The sequence below is a fragment of the Mustelus asterias genome, chromosome 7 (assembly GCF_964213995.1).
Source record: "Mustelus asterias chromosome 7, sMusAst1.hap1.1, whole genome shotgun sequence".
NCBI classification, from domain to species: domain Eukaryota; kingdom Metazoa; phylum Chordata; class Chondrichthyes; order Carcharhiniformes; family Triakidae; genus Mustelus; species Mustelus asterias.
The window spans coordinates 29,869,881-29,896,170 of record NC_135807.1 but is presented as its reverse complement, the minus strand read 5'-3'; positions in this window follow the sequence as shown (position 1 = coordinate 29,896,170).

The following is a 26,290-nucleotide window of genomic DNA, read 5'->3' as shown; positions in this document are numbered from 1 at the left end:
AATAGGCAAGAATCTGATTTGATTAATTTGAATAAACTTTAAGCTCATTAAAGGCTCCCCTCACCAGATCTTCCCCGGTGTGATGTCATGTCAGTGAGTTTACAACAAGTTTACCCAGACATAAAGGGCAAAAGAGTAACTAGGGAGAGAATAGGGCCTCTTCAGGATCAAGAAGGTCATCTATGTGCGGAGCCACAAGAGATGGGTGAGATCCTAAATGAATATTTCTCATCAGTATTTACTGTTGAGAAAGGCATGGATGTTAGGGAACTTGGGGAAATAAATGGTGATGTCTTGAGGAGTGTACATGTTACAGAGAAAGAGGTGTTGGAAGTCTTAAAGTGCATCAAGGTAGATAAATCCCAGGACCTGATGAAGTGTGTCCCAGGATGTCGTGGGAGGCTAGGGAGGAAATTGTGGGTCCCCTAGTAGAAATATTTGAATCATTGACAGCCACAAGTGAGGTGACTGAAGATTGGAGGGTGGTAAACGTTGTGCCTTTGTTTAAGAAGGTCTGCAGGGAAAAGCCTGAGAACTACAGATCAGTGAGCCTAATGTCTGGAGTGGATAAATTGTTAGAAGGTATTCTGAGAGACATGATCCACAAAGATTTATAGAGGCAAAGATTTATTAGGGACAGTCATTAAAGTAAAGTTTATTTATTAGTCACAAGTAAGGCTTAAAGTTTTTAAAGTTTATTTATTGATAGTCACAAGTAAGGCTTACATTAACACTGCAATGAAGTTACTGTGAAATTCCCCTAGTCGCCACACTTTGTTGCCTGTTCGGGTCAATGCACCTAACGAGCACATCTTTCAGACTGTGGGACGAAACCCGGAGCACCCGGGGGAAACCCATGCAGACACAGGGAGAATGTGCAAGCTCCACACAGACAGTGACCCGAGGCTGGAATTGAACCTGGGTCCCTGTGAGGCAGCAGTGCTAACCACTGTGCGCCGTGCTACCCACAGCATGGCTTTGTGAGTGGAAAACCATATCTCACGAATTTGATTGAGTTTTTGAAGGGGTAATCAAGAAGGGAGATGAGGGCAGTGCAGTCAACGTTGTCTACCTGGACTTTAGCAAGGCCTTTGGCAGGGTATCACATGGTAGGTCGTCGCGTGAGGTTAAATCTCATGGGATCTAGGGTGAGGTAGCCAATTGAATACAAAATTGGCTTGATGACAGAAGACCGAGGGTGGTTGTAGAGAGTTGTTTTTCAAACTGGAGGCCTGTGACCAGTGGTGTGCCCCAGGGATCAGTGCATTAATGTATTCTATAAATATGTTAAGGGGAAGAGGTTAACCAGGAAAGAATCGGGCCCATTAGAGACCAAAGGGGTAAAGTGTATGTTTCAGCCACAGGACATTGGAAGGATGTTAAATGAATACTTCTCATCGATCTTTACTCAGCGAAAGGACAGCTTTGGGGCAGAATTAGGGGTAGAATTCAGGAAAAGGGATTGCGAGGAACTTGCACAGTTTGACATAGAGAGCGAGACGGTATTGGAGGCTCTGACAGGCTTAGAAATGAACAAATCCTCAGGCCCGGATGAATTTGATCCCAGATTGCTGCAGGAGGTCAGGCAGGAAGTTGCAGGGGCTCTGATGCAAATTCTTAATTCCTCTATAGTTAATTCCTCTCTGGGAAGTGCCAGAAGACTGGAGGATGGCTAATGTGGCTCCATTTTGTAAGAAGGGTGGTAGAGAAGAACCAGGAAATTCACGTTAGTGGTAGGAAACGCTTGGAGCAAATTCTGAAAGAGAGAATTAATCTCCACTTGGAAAGGCATGGGTTAATTAGGCTTGGCTTTGTCAGAGGAAGGTCATGCCTAACAAATGTGATGGAATTTTTTGAAAAAGTGATCGCGTGTGTGGATGTGCAATTGATGTAGTTTATATGGATTTTAGCAAAGCCTTTGACAAGGTCCCAAAGAGGAGATTGAGAAGGTTGAAGCACATGGAATTCAGGGATACTTGGTGAGCAGGCTCAGTAATAGGACATAAAGGGTAGTGGTAGGAGGTTTTTTAAGTGACTGGAGGCCAGTATCCAATGGTACGTCCAGGAGGCTGGGTCCCTTATTGTTTGTTATAAAGTTAATTTATTAGTCGCAAGTAAGGCTTACACTAACTGCAATGAAGTTACTGTGAAAATCCCCCAGTTGCCACACTCCAGGTACACTGAGAGAGAATTTAGTATGGCCAATGCACCTAACCAGCACATCTTTTGGACTGTGGGAGGAAACTGGTGCGTCCAGAGGAAACCCATGCAGACACAGGGAGAATAGACAGACTCCGCACAGACAGTGACCCAAGCAGGAATCGAACCCAGTCCCTGGCACTGGGAGGCAGCAGTGCTAACCACTGTGCCACCATGCTGCCCCACTTGGATTGTTATCTTCAGAGCAGAGAAGGCTGAGGGGGGACATGATTGAAATGCACAGACAGGGTGAGTAGGGAGCAGTGTTCCCCTTGGTTGAGGGGTCAATCATGATAGTTTTAGGGTAATGGGCAGGAGATTCAGAGAGGATTTGAGAAAAAACATTTCATTCAGAGGGTGGTGAGAATCTGGAATGCACTGCCTGGCAAGATAGTTGAGGCAGGAAACCTTACAACCTTTAAAAAATACTTGGATGAGCATTTGAAATATCATAACATTCAAGGATATGAAACATGCTGAAAAATGGGATTAGTGCAACTTGAATGGTGGTTATTGTTGGTGCAGATTCAATGGGCCAAAGGGCCTTTACTGTGCTGTCCCACTCTATGACTGTACGTAAATAGGTCATATAAATGTGAACAATAAGTTTTTAAAAGTTAAGTCATTGTGAAGAGAATTGAATAATTCCATACCAATTTTTCAAGTAGCCATTTTGCAAATGTTGTTTCTGTCAGAATTCCTCCTTCCAAACCTCATGAAATGGGATGACTCCCTGGCATTAGCTCTATAACTTTCTGGTGAAGAAACTTTGTCAGAAGTGGTTAATTGGGCTGAATTCACACCAGTACTGCATTTCCTGAGTGGACCCAAATGGAGAAGCACAAAATAACCCACAGCAACTTCAGGATTTACACATTCCGGAAATTTCTGTCAGTTCCAGTGGATGGAATGATGGTGAAGGCTGACTGTTTCCCCCATCACGCCCAACACAAAATCTGACAAATAGGTGTACAGATCCTTCAAAGTCTCACACACTAAGAAGTCTCACAACACCACGTTAAAGTCCAACAGGTTTTTTTGGTAGCACAAGCTTTCAGAGCACTGCTCCTTCATCAGGTGAGTGCTACCAAGGAGTGAGTGAATTGGTGAATTGGTGAGTGCAGGAGCAGCGCTCCGAAAGCTCATGCTACCAAATAAACCTGTTGGACTTTAACTTGGTGTTGTGAGACTTCTTACTGTGGCCACCCCAGTCCAACGCTGGAATCGCCACATCAAAGTCTCACACAGCAGCTTGTCAATTTGTTGTATGGTTGTACTGGATGCTCATGTCGAGCGTCCCTATTCTGTTGCACTGCCAGTCCTCGCAGAGCTCATCTGAACATGCACTCAATATTATCTGCTGAGCTTAAGGAATTCTGTGATTAAAAAAAAAACAGAGGCAACATGAACTTTTGAGTTTAAAATGATGTTTTCAATCCCCCCAGCTGCTGCTCACATTTATTGAATGTTACACAACAGATGGTTAAACCCTTGTCAGAGATGACAAATGGGAAAGTGGCGGCGGAATGCTGAAACTGTGTCTCTTCAGCGTGGACCTAGCTTTCTCAAAAAATTGCTTTCAAACGTTTCACCCTATCATTGTTCATCCATTTTACACATTAATTATTGGGACTCTCGCGTGTGGAAAAACAATGTGGCTGCAAGCCTTTTGACAGGAGTACTTCAGCTAAGTTTCACTTCATTTATTTTTGTAATCTCTCCGTTCTTTCTGCCTACGTGACCACAGTGATTAGACTCCACAAATAATTAATTGTTTGTGAGATGCACTGTGCGGTTCTGGATCTAGGGTAAGGTTCAATGTAAGTGCGAGGTTTTTCTTCAGCCTTGGCTCACTGTTACATTCTTGCCGATGAGTCAGAAGGTTGTGGCTTCAAGTCGCACTCCAGAGATTTGAACACATAATCTAGGCTGATGCTAAAACCCATTATCTGTTCATTATCCCATTGTTGCTTGCGGAGCCTTGCTGAGCGTAAATCGGTTGCTGCGTTTCTTTCAGCAGTGACTCCACTTGGCTGTAAAGTGCTTTGGCAACTTTTGAGGGCAGGAAATGCACCATATAAATTCCAACTATTTTTCTTTTCTCTGTTCTTCCTTTCTCCGCCTACAGTCACCTGTCTGACCTACTCGCAGACAAGATTGAAAGGGTGCAGAGGTGATTTACAAGGATGTTGCCTGGATTGAGTGGCATGCCTTATGAGGATAGGCTGAGGGAGCTCGGTCTTTTCTCCTTGGAGAGACGTAGGATGAGAGGAGACCTAATAGAGGTATATAAGATGTTGAGAGGCATAGATCGGGTGGACTCTCAGAGGCTTTTTCCCAGGGTGGAAATGGCTGCTACGAGAGGACACAGGTCTAAGGTGCTGGGGGGTAGGTACAGGGGAAATGTTAGGGGTAAGTTTTTCACACAGAGGGTGGTGGGCGAGTGGAATCGGCTGCCATCAGTGGTGGTGGAGGCAAACTCAATAGGGTCTTTTAAGAGACTCCTGGATGAGTACATGGGACATAATAGGATGGAGGGTTATAGGTAGGCCTAAAAAGTAGGGATATGTTCGGCACAACTTGTGGGGCCGAAGGGCCTGTTTTGTGCTGTAGTTTTCTATGTTTCTATAACCATCAAATGAATGCCACTAATCCCACCCTGCCCCCCACCCTACCTTCCGTCCAATCCCAGTAACCAGTTTCCAGGGGGCACCAGAGTCTACCCCCTCCAAAGTTCCTAACTCCCCTTAAAAAATAAAGCCTTCCATTCATATAGTGTTTTTCCCAACCACTGGATATCTCAGTGTGTGTTTTTGACCTTCTCCACTCTGCGCCATTGGGAAGTCACTATGTGTCCCCATTCGGAACAACTCTGCAAATTGAGGAATAATCAGATTCAAACTTGCTTCCATCCTTACTGCATAGATTAAGCAGGACACTCTAACATTGTACAGCATCACAATGCATCAATCCAATCCAATGTGTTTTAGTGCCCATTTTACAGCATGATGCTTTGGCAAACTTCAGGCAAAAGTACATGCAAATAACAGACATAGTTAGGTCATGAGTTTCGGATAAATCCACATGGATTCGGGAATGATTAAGATTCTTTTTGGATACAAATAAGACCGCTCAATGAGGAGCCTGACACTTTAGGAAAATGTGGCGAGATGTTTTGGGCTTGTTAGTTACTCTTCATTGATAGTAGCACACCAGATGTTTGCGCTGACCCCTATTCATTCAAGGCATGTTTTGCTTCTGTTGTCAACAGCTGGAAAGGAGTGACTAACATGATGTTCTTGTTGAAATGATGTGTTGCTCTGTGCGTCCAATTTATCTAACTGGCTTGATGTTCTGTTAGCTGAGTTGTGGCTGTCTCCCAAGCAGGCTGGACCTACCCATGTTTTGGAATTTCTCGTGTGGGGAGAGATGTAAAATGGAGTAGGAATATCTGCCTGAGGACTTTGTTTATCTAGGATCTAATATCCGGTGTGTATGTCAATTACTTACTGAGTGAAGCTGCAGAGGAAACTAATTCTTGACAGTTGCAAGATCCCCAAATTGCAGTTTCAATGGAAGTTTTTGAATTGGTTTATTGTTGTCACATGTATTGATATACAGTGAAAAATATTGTTTCTTGTGCAAAATACAGTCAAAGCATACAGTTCATAGAGTACATAGGGGAGAAGGAAAGGAGACGGTGCAGAATGTAATGCTACAGCCATAGTTAGCGTGTAAAGAAAGATCACCGTAATGTCAGGTAGGTCCATTTAAAAGTCTGATGGCAGCAGGGAAGAAACTGTTTTTGAGTAATGAAATACTGTACGATGTGAACTCAGTAATTGCACTGGGATCGTGTTTCATAGAATCCTACAGTGCAGAAGGAGGCCATTCGGCACATCGAGTCTGGACCGACCACAATCCCACCCAGGCCCTATCCCACAACCCTAGCTAATACCCCTGACACTAAGGGGCAATTTAGCATGGCCAATCCACATAACCTGCCCATCTTTGGACTGTGGGAGGAAACTGGAGCACCCGGAGGAAACCCACGCAGACACAGGGAGAACGTGCAAACTCCAATATAGGCAGTCACCCAAGCCGGGAATTGAACTCAGTCCCTGGCATTGGTGTTGGTATCCTCCAGTGCTATCCTTGTCAGAGTTTGGGTAGTCAGCAGGGCTGTGCCCACTTTACAAGGACTGGTAGGCAGACACCTGTGCCACCAGTGGGCACTTTTCTGGCATCGGTCAGCCGTATCCAGCTGAATAGTCCAGTATCTGGGCTACTTTTGAACACAACAGTGTTATTCTCTTTAATTATAAATCTGAGACTCATCCTTCGAACAAGTTTGAAATCGGCTTACACTGCCAGCCACCTGATCACTTACTGGGCCGTACAGTTGGGATAAAGGAGAATCAATCCGAAGGCAGTCGAAAAATTCTGCAGAAGATTTGCAAAAGAAAGTGGAAGGACAGAATTATTTCAGCACAGAAGGAAGCCATTTGGCCATCACTCTGTGCCAGCTCTCCGCATGACCAATTCACCTAGTGCCGTTCCCTCGCCTTCTTCCCTGAACACTGAAGGTTCTGCCTTTTCAGATAACAATCTAATTCCCTTTTGAATGCCTGGATTGAATCTGCCTCCACCACATTCGCGGGTAGCGCATTCCTGACCTTAACCACTCGCTGTGTGAGAAGGTTTTTCCTCATGCCATCTTTGCTTCCAATTACTTTAAATCCGTACCCGCTTGTTCTTGATCCTTTCACGAATGGGAACACAGTTGTTGTCTCTCAAGCATAAAAGAAAAGCACTTTGTTTTCCCACCGACATATATTTCAAAGCCACTTCACTGGAGTTTCCAAAATTAGGTTTCACAAAAGGAGGTGAAATTGCTTTCATTGACAAAACATGAAGGAAAATTTATTTTATTTTGCCTTGTTCTATGGTCCAATAAACAGAAGGACAGAAATAATACCAATAACAACAGTGTGGGTTACGGTTTGGGAGATCTGAAGAAGTCTTTAGAGTCATGCGCAGATTAACTGCCAGTCTATATTGACTCTTGGAATTATTTTCAAATACATAGTCAGGAATAGAAGCTAGGAGCTATCTCCATGCTTACCGACAGCCCTGTCCAACACTCGATTGACCCTAAGTGTGCCCTATATGTGTGGTACTATACTCAGCCTCACATTAACCTTATATGTGCCAGACCCTTATGCTGCAAGAACAAAAGTGGGCGGCACGGTGGCACAGTGGTTAGCATTGCTGCCTCACAGTGCAAGGGACATGGGTTCCACTCCCACCTTGGGTCACTGTCTGTATGGAGTTTGCATGTTCTCCCCGTGTCTGTGTGGGTTTCCTCTGGGTGCTCCGGTTTCCTCCCACAAACTGAAAGACGTGCTGGTTAGGTGCATTGACCCGAACGGGCGCCGGAATGTGGCAACTAAGGGAATTTCACAGTAGTTCCATTGCAGTGTTAATGTAAGCCTTACTTGTGACTAATATTTTTTTTATTTTAAATTCAACAGCTGTACTAAAACAGAAAAAATGATTTAAGAGATGGGATATAATTTATCAGGATTTTAAAAAGGCCTTTGATAAGGTACTCCTCAATAGACTAATCATAGAATCCCTACAGTGCAGAAAGAGGGCATATGGCTCATTGAGCCTGCACCGACAACAATCCCACCCAGACCCTATCCCCGTAACCCCACGTATTTACCCGGCTAATTTCCCTGACATTAAGGGGCAATTTAGCATGGTCAATCAACCTAACCCGCACTTCTTTGGAGTGTGGGAGGAAATTGGAGCACCCAGAGGAAATCCACACAGACATGGGGAGAACATTGCAGACTTCACACAGACAGTAACCTGAGAACGGAATTGAACCTAGGTCCCTGGTGCTGTGAGGCAGCCGTGTACTAACCACTGTGCCACCGTGCCATGAATAAGTTTAGAGAATGTGGAATCGTAGGCTAAGCGGCAGAATGGGTTGTTGGCAAATCAGTTGTAATTAATGCTTTCTCAGAGCAATGTGACCGCTCAGTAACACAAAATCCCCATGCAGGTGGTGTACAAATCATCCCCGTTTAAATTACTATGTGTGCCCAGCAGCACAAAGGAAAAAAATTTAAGGGGCCGCCCACTTAAACAAATAACCCCGAGAAAAGGCATCGCTTGTAACTAAAGCAAAAAAACCCACAGCTAGCAACCATGGTATTAGAACGGAGAATTTGAAATCGACTATAATTGAGTGCCATAATTTACCGGGCTGTGCACGGATGACATTCAGGGAACAGTAATAATAAATCTCAGTGGTTAACTATGATAGGGATTAGAGAGAAAAGACATGGGCCATTTTATCTGGCAAGCAGAGAATTTGAGGAAACATCAAACATGTATTCTTAAAGTGCACTTCTTATTTGTTGAACTCAGTCAAACAAAACTAGGGTTTCCAGACTTGATTACTAACCCACGTGGGATTAACTGGTCATACGTTAGAGGTCGCGCTTACTAAGATTGCTTGGTTCAGTGCCACTGGGCTATAGAAGAGCAAAATGAACAACATGATTCTTGTTCATGGTCATTATGCAATAATTACTGCTGTTAAGAATGGAGGTGCATTGCCATTAGTTAAAGTCATGATGTGGAGATGCTGGTGTTGGACTGGTCTGGGCACAGTAAGAAGTCTCACAACACCAGGTTAAAGTCCAACAGGTTTTTTTGGAATCACGAGCTTTCAGAACGCTGCTCCTTCATCAGGTGAGTGATGAATCTGATGAAGGAGCAGCAGTCCGAGAGCTCGTGATTCCAAATAAGTAAAGTTTATTTATTAGTCACAAGTAAGGCTTACACTAACACTGCAATGAAGTTACTGTGAAATTCCCCTAGTCGCCACAGTCCAACACCTGTTCAGGTCAATGCACCTAACCAGCACGTCTTTCAGAATGTAGGAGGAAACCGGAGCACCCGGAGGAAACCCACGCAGACACGGGGAGAATGTGCAAACTCCACACAGACAGTGATTCAAGCTGGGAATTGAACCCGGATCCCTGGCGCTGTAAGGCAGCAGTGCTAACCACTGTGCCACCGTGCCTGTTGCACCCTTTGGACTTTAACCTAGTGTTGTGAGACTTCTTACTATTAGTTAAAGTCAATATTGTATTTGGCAGATTTGCACAAAGCAAACCCCGAACCAACAGCAACATGATAACGACCAGATAATGTGTTTTATTCGGGAGACTGGGGAGACCTCCTATGTTCTTCATTGGAATAGTGTTGTGGGATATTTTACTTCCACTTGAGAGGGCAGACGGGCCATCGGAAGGATAGCGCCGCAGCACTCCTCTGTACTACACTGGATTGTTAGCCTAGGTTTTGAGCTCGAGAACGGGACTTGAACCCACAGCTTCCTAACTGGAAGGAGAGAGTCGGAAAGTCTCCACTCCAGAGACTTGAGCACTAGATCGATATGACACTCCTCCAGAGCATCATGGTCAATTAACACTCAAAACTCACTTTCCAGTTCCAAGTTAGTGTCACAGGGCGTGATCTTACGGGCCGTTCAAGCCATGCTCCCACTGCAGCAAGGTTGGAGAATTTAGTGGCCAGCCAAATCTCCATTCACTGCAACAGGATGGGAAAATCCCGTCGGCGTGAACGATGGTAAGATTCCGGCAATAGAGTCAGAGTTTTGCAGCACAGTAGGAGGCCCATTGCCGAAGTTTATAAGAAACTCCGTACCAGGTGATGTTGAACAATGATGTGTGACTCACTCTTATGTCGCTTCTTAATTGAAGTTCATCAGTGAAAAATATCTAATCATCCTTACTACTGCACAAAGGATTGGTATAATTATGTTTCATGGAGCCTAATCCTACAGCTTTGTAATAAAAGGGCATTAAGCTTCGTACTAATAACCAGATCATTAAGTATGGGAAACCTGAGATAGTAAAATAAGTCATTAGGCATGACATTTAAGTAAAAGACATTTCATTAAAGCGATTAGAGAACAGTGGTCAACATTTTACTCCACATTTTTGTTCTATTCAGTTGTATTGGTGAAGAATGTGCACGATTTCCCACATGCTGTCTTATCATTAACTATCTCGTGTTAGTCTTCTTGCTTTTTGCTTTACCCTGGGCCTTTTCTTCAAGAGCATTTTGGGCAGCTCGGGGTTGGAACTGGAGAATGGAACATTTTTACATCAAGCTCTCTCAGGTCAGCTACATAACTCAGACAGCGGCAAAGTAAAACTTCCTCAGCTCCACATCCAAAATATGCCCCTGGAATGATGGCCAGAAGTTTACCGTCCCATCTGCCACGGGGATCGGAGTGGGCGAGGGGCAGGCCACGGAAAGGTCCATTGACCTCGGGTGGGCTTTGGGACGAGCAAGGCCGTAAAATCCCGCCTGATGCCTCTTCTACGTCAGAGGTGACATTTCTGATCTCCGCACTCATGGCCCCTTTGAGTAGATGGAGAGCTGATCGCTAATTAGTGTAGAGGTAGTCTTGTGCTTTGGGTCCAGGCCCATTAGAAACCGTTGGTGAGGCTGCTCATGTTCACTCAATGGGGTGGATATTTGGATTCCTCTTCAGAGTGGATCTCAGGCGCATGTAGGCTGGGAAGATGACAAAACGAAACACCCCATTTGTCCTGCACATTGGACAATTTTTCTTGAGGCAGTGAGCACGTTGCCCAGAGACATTTGCACGTTTGATGCAGGAATTTAGATACATCAAATCGTATGCAAAGCAGCCTAATGTGCAATGCAACACTGCTCAACAATGGTTGGCACTTTGCACTCATTCTGCTTGTCATGAAATGTACTTTGTATCAAATAATGACTTTAATGCGCCTGAAACCTGGATTGATCCTTTTAAAATAGGGGGCGGGATTTTCTGGTCCTGCCCGCCACCAGGATCATCCGGTCCCACCAAACGCAAATGGACTTTTGGCTCTGCCATTGAATCTCCCACGATGAGTCCCGCCATGATGGGACTGGAAAATCCCAGACTTTAAAAAAATCTGAGCTTACAACCAAAGATGGCTCCCTCAGTTTGCACGACTGTGCATTCCACATTCCATTCCATTGGACTGGAGATATGTCTGCAAAATCCGCCAAAGACAATGACCTCAGGGGAATGTGAAGGACCTACATCTTCTGTCCCATTAGGAAAGGATTAATGGATTAACCTGTGGTAAGCTTTTTCTATCTGTTACTCATGAAAAGCAGGTGAGGCAAGGTTGAATTTCAATGAATCATAGAATTCCTACAGTGCACAAGGAGACCATTTGGCCCATCAAGCCTGCACCGACCACAATCCCACCCAGGCGTTATTCCTGTAACGCCACTTTTATACCCTGCTAATCCTCTGCCACTGGAGTCAAATTAGCATGGCCAGTCAACCTACCCCCGCACATCTCTCTCTCCCTACACTTCAAGAACATCTTGTAAGCTGAAAAGCACTTGGGACATCATGAGACTGTGAAAGATACTACATGAATGCAATTTTGTTAAAACAAGGATGAGGGACTTCGATAAGATAAATTCTGAAGATCTATTTCTACTGGATGGCGAAGGAGTAACTAAGTGGTGTTAATTTAAGAGCATCACCAAAAGAACACTTGAAGAGGATAGGAGAAAATTTGCTTTTCAATGCAGAGAGTTGCTTTGACATAGAGTTCTTAAAAAAAGGGGTAAATGTGGACTCATAATAGCTTTTAGAAATGAAATGGATAAATATTTGAATGAGGTTAAGAGTGTTCAATGAAGGGTAGAGGAACTGGGAGAGCCCTTTCCAAGAGTAAACATAGGTATAATAGAACAAATTATTGCATTCCATGCTCTAACGTTCAACAAGTCCATGATTTTAGTGCTTCTTCAATTCAGAGTTAAATAGAATGTCTGGTTGCTGGATGTTTCTGGGATCCATTAGCGCCAATTGTAAATGGTTCTTCCATGTCCATTGGTGACAGAACTGCCTGGATTTTCTGTTACGTTCAACCTTATGTCCCTCGGTGGACAGACCTGTGCTGATGCTTCTTCTCTGTGGAGTGGTTTGGAATGTTAACAATGATATAGGTGCTCTTCATCTCCATGGCTCACAAGGTAAACTCACTAAGACACTGGGGAAATATCCAGACAACCAGTCAAAATGCATTTATTTCAATTCAAAGCACAAGCTTTAGTGGCAGCACGGTGCCACAGTGGTTAGCGCTGCTGCCTCACGGGTTCGATTCCAACCTTGGGTCACTGTCTATGCGGAGTTTGCACGTTCTCCCCGTGTCTGCGTGGGTTCCCTCCGGTGCTCCGGTTTCCTCCCAGAATCCAAAGATGTGCAAGTTAGCTGGATAGGTCATGCCCCTTAGTGTCCCCGAGATATGTAGGTTAGGGGGATTAATGGGGCAAATACGTTGGGGATGGGGGGGTGGAATTGGTGGGCCTGGGTAATATGCTCTGTCGGAGATATGGTAGAGACTCTACCATATTCAACCTTCATCATGCTAAAACTCTTGAAGCAGCAGGTATAACATTGAGATAATCTCCAAAGGCTTCCAATAAAGCAGAGTGAGTTGGTGAAAGGGTTAATGAAGAAATTCTTCTGTGGCAGTTGCAAATAAGAATTTAATTTTTGTTTTAATTATTGAAAATGACTAATTACAGATTCACGCTGTGATTATTTAATAATATTTCTGACAGTATTTAGTCTGAATTAGCAATCAGATTAGTTGCACGTGGATTCCTTATATAGGCAACCCTTGGGAGAACTAAGTCACACAGTGGGATAGGTTGTTAGCATAAATGGTTCGTATTCCTGATGCTGAGTTGGTATAAACAACTTGTTCAGGTGTTGGTGTTTGGTTCATCCTGAGCTTCACTGCAGCAGACTTACCATTGAAAACATAACATGTTTAGTCAGGTTATGTCAGATAAATACAGATAGTCTATTTGAAATGATGTTCTCACTATAGGTGGGTCAATCTTCCCTCCATCCACACACACATACACGCACACACACTATCAACTTGTTTTCTCCATCGCTCTGTGTTTGAAGACAATCCCTCAGATAGCAGCTTCATGTATTTCATTTTGCTGCAGCACAACTTTCTTAAGCAAGAGAACTGACAATTTTGGGTTTATTGCTGATCCACTGGGGCTTCTTGTCAAAGCAGCCGAGTGTTAGATTAAAATGCTGGGTAGAACTTGCTTTTACTGAAAGTGATGTCCCTATGATAAGAAGTGTGTTTTTTATATAGGAAATGAAAAGCCTTTAAATCTTAGTAGATGGAATTCACCTACCCACTCCTCCTGCCTACCCCTTCACTCCTAGGCACGGTGGCACAGTGGTTAGCACTGCTGCCTCACAGCGCCAGGGACCCGCTTTCGATTCCTGGCTTGGGTCACTGTCTGTGCGGAGTCTGCACGTTCTCCCCGTGTCTGCGTGGGTTTCCTCCTGGTGCTCCGGTTCCCTCCCACAGTCTGAAAGATGTGCTGGCCAGGTGCATTGGTCATGCTAAATTCTCCCTCAGTGTACCCAAACAGGTGCCGGAGTGTGGCGACTAGGGGATTTTCACAGTAACTTCATTACAGTGTTAATGTAAGCCTACTTGTGACACCAATAAATAAATGAAACATGGGGCAGATTTTAATGATTGGGTGCTTGACGGTTTTGTGGACCGGACCTGATTATTATTATGTTGGTTGGCATCAGGCAGAAATGGAGGACAAACCACTGACTAGTCAACCTGGTTGACAGGAGGTCTGGGTGGCGGGGGGGCGGGGGGGGTGGGGGGGGGGGGGATTCTATTACTCAGACAAGGGAAACCTGGAGCATCAACAGCCCAATTGATTTTGTGGAGCCTGGAGGATATCATCGTGGCCCCATAAAAAAGTCAACTTTACCGATTGGGTCCTCTTCTGGCGCACCGCGTGCTGATCCTGGGCAGAGTGTGTGCACTGTTTATCATACAATGGGCTAAGTGGGTGCCTACCTGTGTCATGGGACCCTGAATTGTTTTGCAAATCACTTATGGTTGGCTTGGCATCTTGACATGCTTCAACTGCTGGGTAATAGACAGTGCAGGACACCCCTAGCATAAAGTTAATGTTGTATTGTGATGTGAATGTCACTGGGCTGTGAAATTTGCTTGTTAAGTAACCATAAAGAGCTGAAACATGAAGAACAGGCAGATTTGATGCCAGCTTCCATTTTGGATCTCAGTGCTCCAGCTAACACCCTTTGTAAATAAATTAACTTATACGCTGTGGGCATTACTGGCCAGACCAGCATTTATTGTCTATCCCTAGTTGCCCTCCTGAAGGTGGTGCTGAGCTGCCTTCTTGAACCGCTGCAGGTGTAGTAGGTACACTCACAGTGCTGTCAGGGAGGGAATTCCAGGATTTTGACCCAGTGACAGTGAAGGAAAGGCGATAAATTTCCAAGTCAGGATGGTGTGTGGCTTGGAGGGGAACCTCCAGGTGATGGTGTTCCCAGGTATCTGGTATCCCTTGTCCTTCTAAGTAGTAGCAGTCGTGAGTTTGGAGGGTGCTGTCTAAGGAACCTTGGTGATTTCCTGCCGTGCATCTTGTAGAAGGCGCAGCCACTGTTCATTGGTGGTGGAGCGGTTGAATGTTTAACCTTGCACAGCTGAATATACGTTCAGCAGCAGGAAGGAACCCCACCGATGCTATTTGAAGGGATAATCATTTAGTTTCTGGCTGATTGTTGATGTATGCCTGCGGGTTCTTTCTGTGTTTGGAGAAGTATATGTTGCAGTTTCCAGATTGCTTAAAGTTGTTGAAGTCTGGGATAGGTGACGTGGCACATGCTGATTGTTTTTGTCCTGACTTCGAGAATTCTGCACTAATCACTTTGCCTAGAAACCCCTTGAGCTACGGCACTACAGGAAGAATGAGCAGAGGTGATACAGAGCAGAACCAGTCGCTGAAAAGGGAGGGGGGCACGGTGAACGTGTGGTGCGGGGTACGAAGAAGGGGTCTCAGCAGGAGGCTATATCTTCACAGAGAGTTCAGCGAATGAATCTCTGACCTGAACCTCAGTGAGAAATGGTGTCTTTGCTTCCACAAGAAGGGCCTCACTAAAATCCACCACTTATTAGCCACAGCTTCAGACAGAGAGCAAGCCAAGAACAGCATTGCCAATAACTATGAAGGACAAAAACTTGGCAGATGGAATATAAGGTAGAAAAATGTGAAGTTGTGCACTTTGGAAGGAAGAATAAAGGAGTTGAATGTTATTTAACTGGAGAAAGACTGCAGAAAGCCGCAGCTCTGAGGGATTGAGATCCTGGTGCATAAATCACAAAAAGCTAGTATGCAAGTTCAGCAGGTAATAGGGAAGGCAAATAGCACGTTGGCCTTCATTTCAAAGGGGATGGAGTATAAAAATAGGGAAGTCCTGCTAAAACTATACAAGGCACTAGTTAGACCATATCTAGAATATTATGATGTGGAGATGCCGGCGGTGGACTGGGGTGAACACAGTAAGAAGTCTCACAACACCAGGTTAAAGTCCAACAGGTTTATTTGGTAGCAAATACCATAAGCTTTCGGAGCACTGCTCCTTCGTCAGATGTCCACTCCATCTGATGAAGGAGCAGTGCTCCGAAAGCTTATGGTATTTGCTACCACATAAACCTGTTGGACTTTAACCTGGTGTTGTGAGACTTCTTACTGGAATATTGTGAACAGCTTTAGTCTCCTTATCTAAGGAAATGCATACTGGCATTGGAAGCAGTCCAGAGAAGATTCACTTAGGATGATCCCAGGTATGGAGGGATTTTCTTTGAGGAGATTGGAGTTTAGAAGAATGAGAGGTGACCTTATTGAGACATAAAGGACTCTCGGGGGCTTGACAGGGTAGATGCTGAGATGTTGTTGCCTTTTGTGGGAGTGTCTAGGATCAGAAGGCATAGTCTTAGACTATGAGGTCATCCATTTATGAAAGAGATGAGGAGGAAATTCTTCCCTCAGAGGGTAGTGAATCTGGGCTGCAGAGGGCTGTAGAGGCTGGGTCATTAAGGCTGTTCAAGGCTGAGATAGACAGGTTTTTAATCTGTAAGGGAATCAAAGATAATGGAAATAAGGCTAGAAAGTGAAGGTGAGGATTATCACATCAGGTTAGTCATGATCTCATTGCATGGTGGAGCAGACACGATGGACCTAATGGCCAACTTCTGCTCCTACATCTCATGGCCTATCCATGGTGACCATATCCATGATCTTTTATGTGCCTGGTTCCTTTCAGACTGAAACACACCAGATTTCGAACATTTCTTACTTGCTGTCTATCGTTGAGGCAGGGGGCAGAGGCTCCGTGTTTCAAGAGAGCTGAATACATTTCATTCTCTCGTGCCAGACTGATGCTGACAGAGGAAGCACATGGTTTTGCAAAGGTTGCTGGCTTGCCCATTATGCAGGGCTTCCCTTTGACTGCACGCATGTTGTTTCTTTCGTGGCTGCCTGTCAACTCTGAGTTGTACCAGAACCCAAAGAGATTCCACTCCCATCATCTCCAACTCATGTGTAGCCATATGCTGCATATCATACAGGTCCAGTGAATAGTATCCTAGTCATGATGCCATCCTTCTGCAGCAGGCCACTGTGTTTGAGCTACCATGGCAAAACAGAGTGTAGCTACCAAGCAACAAGGGCTATCCATGACCACATGGGTGATGACTCTGCTCCTCAACTTGTTCACAAAAAGGAAGCATTCATATTATGAAAGGCATGCTGCCAGATAGTCTGTAGTCAAGCAGACTATTGGGATGCTTATACAATGTTTCCACTGCCTGGAGCCCACTGGAGACGTCTCACAGTAATCAGCAGATCACATGCCAAGATTCTTGGTAATCTGTTGCATTCTGTACAGCCTTGCTAACCTGAAAACCTTACCGCCCCATACCCAGCAACCAGCTGAGGAGTGAAAAGGGGAAGACGAAGGGATGAGGCAATCATCACAGCCATTTCTGGCCTTGCTATCCATGATTGACTCATCCGACTGTGGTACCAGTGAACGCAATGCTAATTAGCCATTCACTACAATTTCCATTTCAAATCATAGAATCATAGAATCCCTACAGTGCAGAAAGAGGCCATTTAGCTCATCGAGCCTGCACCGACAACAATCCCACCCAGACCCTATCCCTATAATCTCACATAGTTACCCTGCTAGTTCCCCTGACACTAAGGGGCAATTCAGCATGGCCAATCAACCTAACCCGCACATCTTTGGAGTGTGGAAGGAAACCGGAGCACCTGGAGGAAACCCCTCGCAGACACAGGGGAACAATCAAACTCCACATTGATGGCCACCCGAGGCCAGATGTAGTACCTGTTAATTCTTAGATACTTTCGACCAGTTTGCTTACTCTAAGGTTTTACTCCAGTGTCCTTATTTGCAAGATGGACAAAGGACAAACACAAGTAAAGGTTCAACAAGTTTATTAATAATAACACTATTAACCCTTAAATTACCCACATAAAACAAGAGGATACCCCAGATTCAAGTATACTACCTGTAAAGATGGTTTGGTTGAACTGCAGGCTCGATTCTCTGAGTCCCTCTGGTCCGTCGTCACGAAGGTGAGTCTCGATGGCAGCTTCTTCCTTCCTTCCTTCTTCAGTCAGTCTTCCGAATGGGCAAGGCCGTCTCCTTCGTCGCGTCTTCACTCCTGTGTGTCTCAATGTGTGTCCCTTTATCCCCCAGCTTGCTTGCCTTTCCAGAAACTTCTCTGGCTTCCGGCCAATGAGGTTCCAGGAAGGGGTTCCAATACCCAGTGGGTTTCTTGATGTCTGCCTGACAGGACACCAGGGTCCGACCCCCCAGGAGTCCATCTCCATGCTGTTGCTCACGTATAACTTGTTATCAGATAAGGTATCTGCAGGAACTCTTGGTGACAGAAAGTCTGACCCGATCTGGGCTTCTAACAATAGGCCGGTGCATTTCAATGAGGTGCAATGATCTCCTGCTAAGTATCAGTAGATTGTAATGACCTTTGATGGGTGGTTGATGGGTCAGGCGCAGACATGTTTGTGTATTTGTACAATTGGCCTGCCTGAGGTTTGGCTGTGTTTGATTTCAATGTGCCCAATTCTTTAATTTAGGATATCCAATTTTATCAGCCTTAAAACTAGGCTCTGTTTATATCACCACACAGAGTTGAACCCGGGTCCCTGGTGCTGTGAGAGAGCAGTGCTAACCACTGTGCCAACATGTTACAGATCATCTTTTGGCCACAATATTGAAATAAAAGCGACCACAAAAAAAAAACTAAATTCATAAATGAAATCATTCGATATTACACATAGAAGTCAGCTGAATGTCCTTGTGTGCTCCCTTGTTGCTGCCTTCGGCTGTCCTAGTGCTCCTATGCAGTGCTACTCCAATGACTGTAGAATGGTTAGTAACTTTCACTGGAGGAGCCTGCAGACAGCCTTGCAGAGTGACTTTGATCATCTCTGGCTCATAAAGACCTTGCCTTGGCTCAACCTGGGTGGCAGAAGTCTGAAGGAGAATCATATTGGGCTCAAAAGCTTAATTATGTGACCCTTTCCCCAGATGCTGCAAGAGCTGCTGAATTTTTGTTCTAGCACTTCTGTTTTTATTTCAGTCCTGCAGCATCTGCAGTATTTTACTTTAATTATAATGGCAGAAGTCTGGGCTGGCTGTCTACCCGGCAACAGAAGGGCACTGGCTGAGTGTCAGTGGTGGGAGGTACAAATGCTGTCATCCTGAGAGAGAACAGCAGGTTTGTGCTCCACCATGCCACTGCCACTTCACAGGGTGGCATCTCTCTGTGCACTGGTGTCAGTCGCAATAATGGCAGCAGTCTAGGCTTGTATATGAGCAACTGGAGGTTCAGTGTCACATCCAACCTCAGGGCAATTTTTGGACACAAAGTCATTGGCTACCAGGTGTCTCAACTTGGATGGGTTCACAAGTGTGTTAGTGGAGCCCGTCATCTCTTTCATGGGGTGGCACGGTGGCACAGTGGCACAGTGGTTAACACTCCTGCCTCAGAGCGCCAGGGCCCCAGGTTCGATTCCCGGCTGGGTCACTATCTGCACGGAGTTTGCACTTTCTCCCTGTGTCTCCTTCGGGTGCTCCAGTTTCCCCCCACAGTCTGAAAGACGTGCTGGTTAGGTGCATTGGCCATGCTAAATTGCCCCTTAGTGTCAGGGGGACTAGCAGCATAAAGATGTGGGGTTACAGGGATAGGGGCTGGGTGGGATTGTAGTTGGTGCAGGTTCAACAGGCCAAATGGCCTCCTTCTGCACTGCAGGATTTTATGATTCATGCCTGATCTGCGCAAAGTCAAATGGGTGCCAGACTCCTCTGGGCTTCTTTGGAAACATCTTTTATACCTTTTTTCAGGGATGGACCCCAGCTTGTTAACAGAGCCTTATCGTCCTGTAAAAGTCGTCCTTAATCTGAAGTATCCAATCAAGTTGTTTATTTGGAATGACAGCCTACCCTGACATTGTCTATCCTCCACGAGCTTCTCGAGCCATCACATGCCTGTCTTTGAAGCTTTTACACTGTCTTCCCCGATTTCATCCTAGGCCGTTTTCCACAAGTTTCTTGGAACATGTCATCTCTGATTTGTAATCAAACTTCTAGAACTTTCTTGTTCATATTTGCCTGTGGTCACTGTTCTCATATTGGTGATCCATTCCAAATGGTTTAATCAGATGAACGTATCTTTACTAATGAAGTATGGTTGTGTTTAGCTGTCACTTACAACAATGGGCTTTCACCGTTAAACATAGCATGGCCTCAAATATGTTGCCTCATGTCGCAGTCCAGTGGCACTGTTTGTCTGCGATAAAGCAGCCTGCAGTGCTTGACGAGTTACTTCTTTGAAAAGTCTCTTTGGCCTACAAAGCGACTGAATTTGCTCACGTTTCCGTACAACTGGCTACATACAATAATTGAAACCTCTCATGCCCCGGGGTTGGATATCTGCAAATCTCAACCACAAGCTCTGAGGTTAATTGAGAGTGTTACAGTTACTTACATATTACCATTTCTTACAGGCCTGCCAACGAACAAAGCATTTCAGCCTTGTTCTATAGATGCTACATTAAATTCCACATCTCCGTCCTCTGCAGTAGATCTCGCGTGGGCCTTGCCTTCTGATGAGTTGGAACCTGCACTGTCCTGTTCCCCCGAGCCTGGTTGATCCTGCCTCTAAGCAATCATCCAAAGTTGGCACATTATCAGTCATTGAGCTGGTGGCTGTGAGTGCCAGAGTGAGTGATGCAGTTACTTCTTCATCATTAACTTCCAGCTTTGCCACATTTCTCTTCCACTACTGTCTGATCAGGTTATAGTGCTTGGGTATTTGGAAGGAGAAATTTGTGGTGAGGGGAAGGAGGGGAAAATGAGTGTTTTCTTGCACCATCTGCAGCTTCCAGCTTAGAAAAGATTAGAGGATGAGGGAAAAACAGGATGTGAGAAGCAGGATTTTGATTTGATTTGATTTGATTTATTATTATCACATGTATTAATATACAGTGAAAAGTATTGTTTCTTGCGCGCTATATAGATAAAACATACCGTTCATAGAGAAGGGAACGATACAGTGCAGAATGTAATGTTACAGTCATAGCTAGGGTGTAGAGAAAGATCAACTTAATGCAAGGTAAGTCCATTCAAAAGGCTGACAGCAGCAGGGAAGTAGCTGTTCTTGAGTCGGTTGGTACGTGACCGCAGACTTTTGTATCTTTTTCCCGATGGAAGAAGTTGGAAGAGTGAATGTCCGGGATGCATGGGGTCCTTAATTATGCTGGCTGCTATGCCGAGGCAGCGGGAAGTGTAGACAGAGTCAATGGATGGGAGGCTGGTTTGCGTGATGGATTGGGCTACATTTACGACCTTTTGTAGTTCCTTGCGGTCTTGGGCAGAGCAGGAGTCATACCAAGCTGTGATACAACCGGAAAGAATGTTTTCTATGGTGCACCTGTGTGCAACCATCATCTTCAATAGTTTCAGCCCCAGCACCCGCTACATAGTAACTCTAATGATGGCAAGCACTCATAGTCAATGATTCAGCCTCCATTGCTTTCTGGACGAGAGAATTCCAAAACATAACGACCCTCTGAAAGAAGAAATTCTCCTCAACTCTGTCATAAATGAAATGCATTATTTTAAAACCGTGCCCTCCAGTTCTAGATTCCCCCTTGAGGGGGTAACATCCTGTGTTTCTCTGGTTCTGGTCTTGGTTCACATTGCCCTGTCACTGGTGGCTGTACCTGCAGTAATTTAGAATCATAGAATCCCTACAGTGCCGAAGGAGGCCATTTGGCCCATCGAGTCTGCACCGACCACAATCCCAATCCTCTCAGCTGTTAAGCTTCTTATGGCCAGTTGGTGAAGGCGATTATTTATAAAATGAGACATTACAAATATATAGCTCCCAACTCTACAACCCACCACCAGTTTCACTACGTGTCTGTTTATATAATGATCCCGAACAGGCGCCAGAGTGTGGCGATTAGGGGATTTTCACAGTAACTTCATTGCAGTGTTAATGTAAGCCTACTTGTGACACTAATAAATAGACTTTATATGTGTACAAGTAATCATCCAATGAGTGCCCACCAACCCTGCCGTCGACACTTAACCTTAATTTATACAATTAATAGGTTTATTTTATCCTTTAATTAAAACTTCAATAATATTCAAAACAGTAACTCAAAGCAAATCAAAAAAGAAAATAATGATTTCCCGTATTCTCTAAAAGCATTACAATATGCCACTCTTCTAGGACGCTCAATAGTCTTTTGGTACAAGCACTCCTTTTTTGTGAAATGATCAGATAATTGGTGACATGCGTCAACCTATTTGATCCAGGAGATTTCTTTTTTTCCTAACATTTGTTTCACGCTAGAAGGGTCATTCCTTAATCTTTCTTCACTCACCCATGTTGTTCAATGAATTTTATCTCTCAAGTGACGATGACCTATTTAATAGGAACCTGTTCTCAGTACACCCCTTGTAAAGAATTTCTCCTAAAATATCCGACAAGTAAAATCCTCTCTAAAATAAAATTTGGTGGGGGACAGGGGGACGGCACGATGGCACAGTGGTTAGCACTGATGCCTCACAACGCCAGGGACCCGGGTTCAATTCTGGCCTTGGGTCACTGTCTGTGTGGATTTTGCACAGTCTCCCCATGTCTACGTGGGTTTTCTCTGGGTGCACCGGTTTCCTCCCGCAGTCCAAAGATGTGCAGGTTAGGTTGATTGGCCATGGTAAATTGCCCCTAGTGTCAGAGGGATTAGCAGGGTAAATATGTGTGGGATTGTGGTCGGTGCAGACTCAATGGGCCAAAATGGCCTCCTTCTGCACAGCAGGGATTCTATAATTCTATGAATATCCCATCTCCACTGCTCTCACAAAGGCCAGTGTTTGCACAACTAAATTATTTCTAATAGTCCTTCATTATTTTACATAACATCCAAAGCTAAAAGGTAACATTTCATCCACCGAAAGTATTTTGACACTCATTGCACATGGATACACATCAAGAAGATTAGCACATGAAGCATTGCTCAAAGCAATTAATTTCATGATCGTAGGGTCACCCAAGAATGGAAATGCATTCTCGCATTTCTCCGTATTTAATTATTTTATGTTTTATTTTTCCTTAAAACATCCTTGACTTTCACACACTTCTTCATAGTACTTAGTTCCAATGCACCAAACTAGCGTCCTATCTTGTCTGAATGCAGGACCATTTCAACTGATCAATCAAGCTTCACAACTGTTCTGTTTCTGCTGTGAAAACCTAGCACAATTAACCAAGATAAGAGCAACACTCAGTAAAGAAGATTGTTGATTCAAACTTACTCCAGGCCTGTTCTGCTTATCATCTAAACCATTAAATTTAAAAGCTCCTGAAGCCTGGCTTCCAATCTTAAATTCCATCTTAATATTATTAATAATGCATTTTGCAAATTCCACTACACCACCCTATAAGAAATTCGCAAAATGCATCATGAAGATGCCTGAAAGTTTCTCTTTGTGATATCAATAAAACGTTGCAGGATTCACTTTCAGCTGAACAGAGTCTACTTTCAGCATAAACAGATCTCACTGAAAAACACCACACTCTCGCAGCTTCATCCAGACTGAAAACATAGTCGTTTAGTTTCCATAGATTCCCTTCTGCATTGCTTTAAGTGGTTTCAGATACATTTCCCTACGATTTTTTTTCACCCCGCAGAAAAGCAGCTTTTATGTCGATCGATCTATAATCCCAGGAATGTGTGGCCAAAAGGATTTATAAGGTTTTCAAGAATACTTTTCCCATTCCCACCCTAACATCTATACCACTCAGTTGCCCTTCAAGACACTGAGCAACTAAGTTTGGGGCAGCATGGTGGTACAGTGGTTAGCACTGCTGCCTCACAGCGCCAAGGACTCGGGTTCAATTCCAGCCTCGGGTCACTGTCTGTGTGGAGTTTGCACATTCTCCCCGTGTCTGTGTGGGTTTCCTCTGGATACTTTGGTTTCCTCCCACAGTCCAAAGATGTGTAGGTTAGGTGGATTGGCCATGCTAAATTGCCCCTTAGTGTAAGGGGGATTGGCAGGCTAAATATGTGGGGGTACGGAGATAGGACCTGGGTGGGATCATTGTCGGTGCAGGCTCAATGGGCCGAATGGCACTGCAGGGAATCTATGATTCTATGAACTAGCCTCCCCTGAGCATTATGAATCCCACCTGCAGGATCTTTTCCATTCAGGACCCATCACTAGCTGTTTTGTTAGGGTGAGCATGCAATCCCTGCGTGAGGTACCAAGTCCCTAGGCAAACAATATCACAGAAGAGTCAAAGAACCCACTCCCAAACCTAACTTAACCTTACACTTCTCTCGATGGAATATGCATGATACACTATGTAAGGTACAGCATGGTGTTTATGAAGTAAATCGCTTTGGATAAATGTGTCTGCTAAATGTGCTGTAAACCTCTATGACTCTATAACTCTAAACCTGTAGAAAGAAATATTCAGAACATCTTCATTATTGTTATTACTGTTAGTTCTAATGTAAATGGTACATCACAATTGCAGTTGCCATAGCTACAACATTGACTGAACCGGGTGCGATGTAGACCATATGCAGGTCTGGTGTAAAGTGAAAATGGCGCTGTCAAACAAGTGTAATTGCTGCTTTAACAACCAACTAAAAAAGGATTTTCCCTATTACAGAAAAATGGAAAAGAAACTTCTACTTCTATTATATTCAATATGTCAGTTAGTATTTTTCATTTTGTGTAGGAGCAGGACATATATAGAGGAACACAAAGGTATTACTGATCATAAAGCTGCTCTTACTCTGTGAGGAACTGTCGCTCAAATTCTGTTACTAATAATTTTCACAAAGATGATTCAACACAGACAGATCCATATAGACAGTTAGTCCAAAAAAAACTTTCCCATACAGTGTTAATATTTTATTTATGAACGGGTCTGAATGTTCTTCGGTAATGTTGTGCGGGTTAGGTGGATTGGCCATGCTAAATTGCCCCTGAGTGTCAGGGGGACTAGCTAGGGTAAGTGCATGGGGTTATGGGGATGGGGCCGGGGTTGGAATTGTGGTCGGTGCAGACTCGATGGGCTGAATGGCCTCCTTCTGCACTGTCGGGATTCTGTGATTCTATCTAATGTGATGCCACATCCATGGTAATAATATGCACATTTGTTTTCCATTTGTCATGCATGTGAGCAACTGTTAAAGTATAGGCTACGAATAAATTTTGCTTTGCCATGCTGCGCAGCATGCATTTTCTGCTCAGGTTGCTTTGCTACACTTTCACCCAGTATGTCCCTGGCGTTGGTTCAAAAACGATGCTCACCCTACCTTGGGGACGTTTCATGAGCATAGGTAAAGAAGGAGGTCGGACAACAGTTCACTTTCCTATTGTGGGTCTGCTCCTATTACAGATGCCATCCCAAGTCTGATCACTAAAGTTTTAGGTTTATTTATTAATGTCACAAGTAGGCTTATATTAACACTGCAATGAAGTTACTGTGAAAATCCCCTAGTTGCTACACTCCGGCGCTTATTCGGGCACACTGAGGGAGAATTTGGCATGGCCAATTCACCTATTCAGCACAGCTTTTGACTGTGAGAAGAGACCAGAGCACCCAGAGGAAACCCACGCAGACACGGGGAGAATGTGCAAACTCTGCACAGACAGTGACCCGAGCCGGGAATTGAACGCGGGTTCCTGGTGCTGTGAGGCAGCAGTGTTAACCACTGTGCCACTGTGTTGCCCTAAGGGGAACCTTGAAAATTGTGCAGCAATGTAAAGTGAATGGAGGATCAACGTAGCAGCTCTCCACCGCCCCTCACCTTCACAGTTCTTTGGGACTGAGTGATGTGGGAACTGCACAGAGATCTGCGAAAGGTTTTACAATGCACAATCTGATCACACTTGTGGCACTGCTCTATTCTACTGAAAATGCTACAGTGGAGAATGCTGGAAATAAAAAATTGACCAAGATTAACTTGAAATGCAAAGGTCAGAAGAAAGATGGCAAATAATTGAACTGTAGCATCTAAAATGAAGGTCAATAAAGAGGGAACCTCACTAAAGTATATCAAATATTAAATGGTCACGTGTAGTGGAAACTACCACTTCAAAGTTTATGGAAAAAAATTGCCAGAGAAGATAAGTTACATTTAGTGAACAGTAGATTCTAAATGTAGGAATAACTTTTGTACTCAGTGTATAAATGTTTGGAACCATTGACTGAGTAAAGTAATAGAGGCAGGATCATTGGGAGTATTCAGAATACATTAGATGTAATAATCTGAGAGTTATTGCCTGAAGGTTGAGCTTTTAGGGACCAGTGGTCTTCTTGCATCCTTGATTTTCTTGTGCTGTGCTGTGAACTCACTGCCACCAGTGCTACCATCTGAGCTCAACACTATTCGTCTTTAGGCTCTCTGGAAGGCCCATAACCCTGTCACTATGTCTCTCGCACCTCGTGTTCTGTACTGAATTCATAGGAGTGAAACACAATGTAGCAAACTGAATTGCCAG